The sequence below is a fragment of the Ursus americanus genome, chromosome 36, assembly GCF_024610735.1.
Source record: "Ursus americanus isolate L20-20 chromosome 36, mUrsAme1.1.p, whole genome shotgun sequence".
NCBI classification, from domain to species: Eukaryota; Metazoa; Chordata; class Mammalia; order Carnivora; family Ursidae; genus Ursus; species Ursus americanus.
Genome location: NC_142162.1, coordinates 17,752,587 through 17,759,208, shown reverse-complemented (window position 1 = coordinate 17,759,208; position 6,622 = coordinate 17,752,587).

Here is a 6,622-nt window from a genome sequence, read left to right as displayed (position 1 = left end):
CCAATATGAATGAACTTTGAAAACATTATGCCAAGAGAAAGAAACCAGCCAAAAAGGACCACAGATTATATGATTTCCCTTATATAAAATGTCCACAGTAGGTAAATCCATAAAGAGAAAGCTGACTAATGCCAGGATCTGGGAGGAAGTGAGGAAATTGATTGCTAATGCATATGAGGTTTCATTTTGAGGTGGCAAAAATGTTTTGAAATTAATTGTAGTGATGGTTGCACAGCTCTGTGAATACACTAAAAGCTTTAAATGGATGAATTGTATGGAATGTGGCATATCTCAATAAAGCTGTTCAAAATTTTTGATGTAGTACAATTTGTCTATTTGTATTTTTTTTTGCCTCTGCTTTTGTTGTCATATCTAAGCAACTGTTGCCTAATCCAATGTTATGAAGCTTTTCCCCTGCGTTTTCTTCTAAGTTTTATAGTTTTCTTACTGTCTTTTTATGACCACCTCTTCCACATTGTTGGAAGATTCCTTTGCTTCTTGTGGGATCTGAACTACTCATTTTTGATGGGTAGAGGTGGTATTGACCAAGGATTTCTCTCTCTCTCTCTCTTTTTTTTTCCCCTCAATCATGTCACTTTTGGAGAATTCCTCTCTATTAGAATGCAGAATAGTTTCTAGGTATAGATTCTTCTAAAACTGACAGTGCCTCTCAATTTTCTCATGCATGCATATCACCTGAGGATTTTGTAAAAAAAAAAGTACATTCTGATTAGGAAGCTCTGGGTAGGGCCTGAAGTTCTGCCTTTCTACTTTATGCTGCTAGACCATGGACTACATTTTGAGTAGGGATGTTGTGGGGAAGAGCTGTAATCATTAAAAATGGTCCCCTATTCATGGGTAGGCTATGAATATCCTCCAGTCCAGATGCTAAAATTCAAGTGCTTTCTTCTGATCACATGACAAACAGTTCCATAGAGTTTCATATAACAGTAAATGCCATATTTTATAAGTTATTAAGAGCCATTAAAATTTGGCATCCATGGGCTATATTACCAGAGTATTAGAGTTTACTACAGGGCCTTATGATATGGTGAGTCCCTAGGCACTTTTGCCTTTGTTGACCCCTTCTTCCATAAAAAAAAAATTAAAATTTTATTTTATAACTGCACTGTATAAAGACAAATATATTTCAGGCAGATTCCTTATTATTTTGTTTATTCTCTTCTTATTTTAAAATAAACTAAGATATTTTCCTGGGCTCCCTAAAAGTCTCCTGGGCCCTAGGCATTGTGCCTACTGTGCTTAATACATAAGTTGGCGTTGCTTTGCCAAAGCTAAATCAGAATTCCATGAGGAATGCTGGCAGTCATACAATACTTGGCAGGCTGCTGAGCTCCCACAATTAATGAGCAGTCAGATAGTTAAATTCCTACAATTTTCAGACAGGATGCTGTCTGAAACACTGCATCAGCAGTGTTGTGAGTTGGTCGTAATTTTCAATTGCTGCTCTTCTTGCTTTGTAATTATAAATCGTGGCCAGTGACTTTATCTGTTAGTTTGTGTGGGAGTTAACCCTAGAAAGTTTAGTAATACAAATCAATGTATTTTTCCAAAGACCAGACTTTAAGACATACACGTATTATTGTAGTTCTAAATGTCAATCATTCAGTCCCTTTTGCTAAAGCAGATATATCATTTCCCACGGTGTAATTTCCAGCTGTCAGAGCATGTCTATACGTTCATATTACTCTCTTATAAAATAAATACAAGTGACTCATAAATAAGTTTCTGTTACTATGTTCTTTGTTTCACATCTGAAGAATCAACTTGCAGGGTGCCTGGGTGGCTCAGTCAGTTGAGTGTCCAACTCTTGATTTCAGCACAGGTCATGATGTCAGGGTCATGAGTTCGAGTCCTGTGTTGGGCTCTGCGCTGGGTGTGGAGCCTGCTTAAGATTCTCTCTCTCTCTCTCTCCCTCTGCCTCTCCTTCTCTAAAAAAAAATAATAATAATAAATAATTTTTAAAAATGAAGAATCAGCATGACTGTTGAAGAGGTCATCAATGATGGTAGGAGTCCAGATGCTAAAGAGGAGGTGGCAAAATATCTTGAATAGGTTGAGTCAGAGCAACAGAGAGATCAGAGTAATTTCAGGAAAGAATATCCATGATACAAGGACAACAGGCTGCAAGTATCAGGGGAGACAGAGGAAAATGGTGGCCTCTCATTCTGGACCCAGGTAAAGGATATTGGAAAAGGGACTGTCTCAAGTTCTGTAGAAAGGATGGTGAAAAGGAAATGTATCCTTGAAAGAATGACTGTTAGAGTCAGAAGTTCTTGGGCAGTGAAGACATAAATGGGCTTTTTATTTTGAACTTCAAAGCAGCAAATCAGTCACAGGAAGCTGCTGTGCACCATATTTCTCATTTAGAAGAGACCTACTTTTTAAAAAGATTTTATTTATTTATTCATGAGAGACAGACAGAGAGAGAGGCAGAGGGAAAAGCAGGCTCTTCGCAGAGCAGGGAGCCCGATGAGGGGCTCTATCCCAGGACCCTGGGATCACGACCTGAGCGGAAGGCAGATGCTTAACCGACTGAGCCACCCAGGTACCCTAGAAGACACCTATTACCAACCACAAGGTTTATAGAAGGTTCTGAACATCTCACAGAAAAGTAAACAACATCTTTAACCTTCAGTCTGGTGGTGACATCTAGCATAGCATGCTAATTACATTAATATAAAATGGACCACTTTGAATGCTTGGAGAAAATGTAAGATCACATTCCTTTTTCTGTCATTTGGACCTCTATATTTAAAAACCCCAAATAAATCTCTCTCTAGAGAATTGCTAAAATTAAAAAAAAAAAAAACAATATGAATCACGAATTTAGTGGAAGTGCTATAATTCTAAGTGCTTCTGTCAGAAAACAGCCTGACAGACACCCTGGCCATAGGACAAACAGCTCACATCAAACAGCATGGCACCCTGCAAACTCCCCAGAAAACAGCAGCCAGGGAATTACTTTCTTGGGCCAAGGTTTCGGCTGACTTGGGTAAGACGTTCTGATAGAGGAGTTAGAACCAAGACCAGTGTATGAAAGCTCTAGAGAAATAGGTTTCACCTTGTTAAAGGGAAGAATTTCGAAGTTGGACAGAATAGACTGTTCCCAGGCAGTGCCAGCCATCCAGCAGGGCCGGGCCACTCAGACCCCCGGTAGAGATGCCGTGAAGGAGAACCAAGGAACACATGGCTGCACGTGACGACTCTAATCTCGGGATTATGCGATTCTTTATTTGGAGTCTGAACAGTTGTTGTTTGAAACTGCTTGAGATTTTATTAATAGTGGTTACAGGGAATATAACTACCATTGCTTATACGCCTCGTAAGAAAGACTTGAACGCACACAAAACAGAGTGCTGGCTATTATCATTAACAGTCTTTCAACAGGGAAAAAGAAAAATGAGGTGACAATCAGTTCCATTAGGAGCGATCATACCACAGATGCTGCCAATTGACAGTTATTCTATAAATTTAGACAGGGTGATGGTTTGAAATTTATGCGTTGCAATTTAGCCATCCCCAGGCTTCCTGTGAGGCCCTCAGTATATCTACAAACCTGAGGATTATCATTCTCAACCTTGTATGTGTCAGAATCACCTGCGAAGCTTATTAAACACCAAATGCCCCGTCTCCACCCACAGAGATACTGACTCAGTGGGTCTGGGATGGGGCCCTGGGTATTTCCAGGTTTATAAGCTCCCCAGGTGATTCTGATGCACCCCAAATGTGAAAACTGCTGACCTACCTTAGCAGAAAGTATTTGCATTGGGGCGCCTGGGTGGCACAGCGGTTAAGCGTCTGCCTTCGGCTCAGGGCGTGATCCCGGCGTTATGGGATCGAGCCCCACATCAGGCTCCTCCGCTATGAGCCTGCTTTTTCCTCTCCCACTCCCCCTGCTTGTGTTCCCTCTCTCGCTGGCTGTCTCTGTCTCTGTCAAATAAATAAATAAAATCTTTAAAAAAAAAAAAAAGAAAGCATTTGCATTAAACAAGCTGTCTAGTAAAGCTCCTAGAAAACAAAGTATAATATAAATGCTGGCCTTTATTTTCCAGCAGAATGCTTCCTGTGTGGCTATTAATTGTGAGCAAACTCCCAGAAGCAGAAATTATTATGTCCATATATTAGTTTACTAACGAATTTCTCTTTAGCTCCAACTCAACTCTTTAAAGTGTAGGGGTTAAGTATACACACACAGGCTCTGGGGTTGAACCAGCATCCGAACCTTGGCCGTGTCAGTTACTAACAGGGAGACCTTGGCCAAGGGGCTTCACCTTGCCATGCCTCAATTTCTTCAGGTGGAAAAAAACAGGAATTAGAGTACTTATTTCACAGGGCTGTTATGAGAATGGAATGAACTAATATAAGTGGGCCATCTAGCACAGCTACAGGTATGTGGAAAGCACTCAATAAATGGAAGTACTATTATTATGATGACTAATCACTAGATAATTTCAGTGTGACCTTGCTGTGATTAATGCAGGATTAGAAACAGGATCGATTTAATGAGCTTTCTGTGACCATATATTTGTTCCAGGGGAGGGTGAAACATACATGTGTTTCCATTGTACACACTAAAATCAATGTTTTATCTATTTTAAAGTAAGTCATTTTATCTAGTCCTTTCCATTCTTCATTTGTTTATATCACTTAGAAATAAACTTTCCTATTATCACAGGGATATGATGTAACAGAAAAAAAATTATTGCCCTGAATGGGCTGCCGGTGTCATATTCCAGACCACACAGCAGAGACAAGCTATGGCAATCCGAGATTTGAAGACTGATTTTATACCCCAGACCAAAGTTCTCCCTCCAAACTGGAACGCTTTCCTAAAACACAAAAGAAATTAAGTCTTTCAGTGGTAACATTCATATGTCCTAACACCAGACAGAAAATTGATAAGAGTAATCAGCAAACATTAACCATTGCTCTTTTTGCCGAGTGCTCTGACCCATTAAATTAAAATGAATATGAACAGGGGAGCCCGGGTGGCTCAGTCGGTTAAGCACCTGCCTTCCACTCGGGTCATGATCCCAGGGTCCTGGGATCAAGCCCCAAACTGTATAGGCTCCCTGCTCAGTGGGGAGCCTGCTTCTCCATCTCCTGCTCCCACTGTTTGTGCTCTCTCGCTTTGTCAAATAAATAAAATCTTTAAAAAAATAAAATGAATATGAACAGTTTTCAGATAAATAATCTTCAACAACTGTATTTTCAGTAGAACGTTTCGATCCCCCATCCCAGATTTACCCAACTCTGGTTGTCCAAGATCAACAATCTTTTTCTATAAGAATAACTTTTCATTTCCCAGATATTATGATTTCGCACGGGGAGGGGTGAGGGGGAAGTAAGGGCAGAAAAAGGCTCAGAAGTTAACAGTGAAGTCCCTGAACAGAGACGGACAGTGCTGACCACAGAGTGGCGGAGCCCCCTGCTTACATTCCTCTCTGAACCGGTCAGAGGAGCGACCAATGTGGTGCGGGCAACGACCTTACCCACAGATCCTGACGAGCTGCTCTCAGCCGCCTGGGTTTTACCGTAATGATGATCTGCACACATCCATCGAACAATGAAACTTGAAAGGTACTGTGCTGGGTACCTTATTGAGCAAGCTCCTGACACTAAATCTGCAACAGAACTGGCAGTGTCCAATCAATGATCCATGTGTAAGGCCCCAATCCCAATGATACTCACGGAGGGTTTGCAGATGTGCGCACTGACAGCACGGTGGGGTCCTGTTACAGGAACTCCATTACTGAGTGAATCGTCCCTTGACAGAAAAACAGGTGTTAGCTGGTGGCTACAGCCAAGAATGGATGACTGATAAGTACAGGCACCTGGGTCTCCCCTGAATATTCTGGTTTAGTAAAAACACCCAGCAGCCCTTTGCTCCTCTGTTTACTCATTTATTCAACCATTTGTATCAAACATTTCCTATTTAGGACTTACCTGGCTGGGAGGGGGGACAACATGGTGAGTTAGACAGACGGATCCTGCCTGAGAAGCTGCTGACAGGTAAGCAGGTAAAAATGCAGTGACTCAATTATACTACGTCCCACGAGCGCGGAGTGCAGCGCACGCCCGGGGCACAAAGATGGAGCTTCGGACGGAAACCAAAATTAAGAGTGAAGAAGAAACCAAGACTCCCGGGTTCAAGGGAAAGTCGTTGTAAGAGAAGGTGGGGAGGTGGACAGAGGGAAGAGGCAGAGAGGGAGAGGAAGAGGTTCTTGGCAGAGGGAAGAGAAAGTCTGAAAGCTTGGAACTGAAACTGCGGGGCGTGTCAGACGTACTGGCTGAAGCACGCACTAGCTCCGGGGCGGGGGCAGGTGTGCGTGCGTGCGTGCGTGCGTGCGTACGCACGTGCGTGTGATGTCAAGATGAGATGGGGCTGGGGAGGAAAGGAAAACCAGGAACACAAAGGGTTGAGTAAGACAAGGCACTTTATCCTGAGATGATAGACAACCACTGAGGAATTTCAATCAGGAAATGAATGATGGCAAGTCGGCAAGATCCCTGTTTGTTACAAAAGAGAAGAGAGAAGTTTTAGTTATTCAACTGCTGCCTCAAAGACAACCGGCCAAATAGATTCACAAAGTTTTAC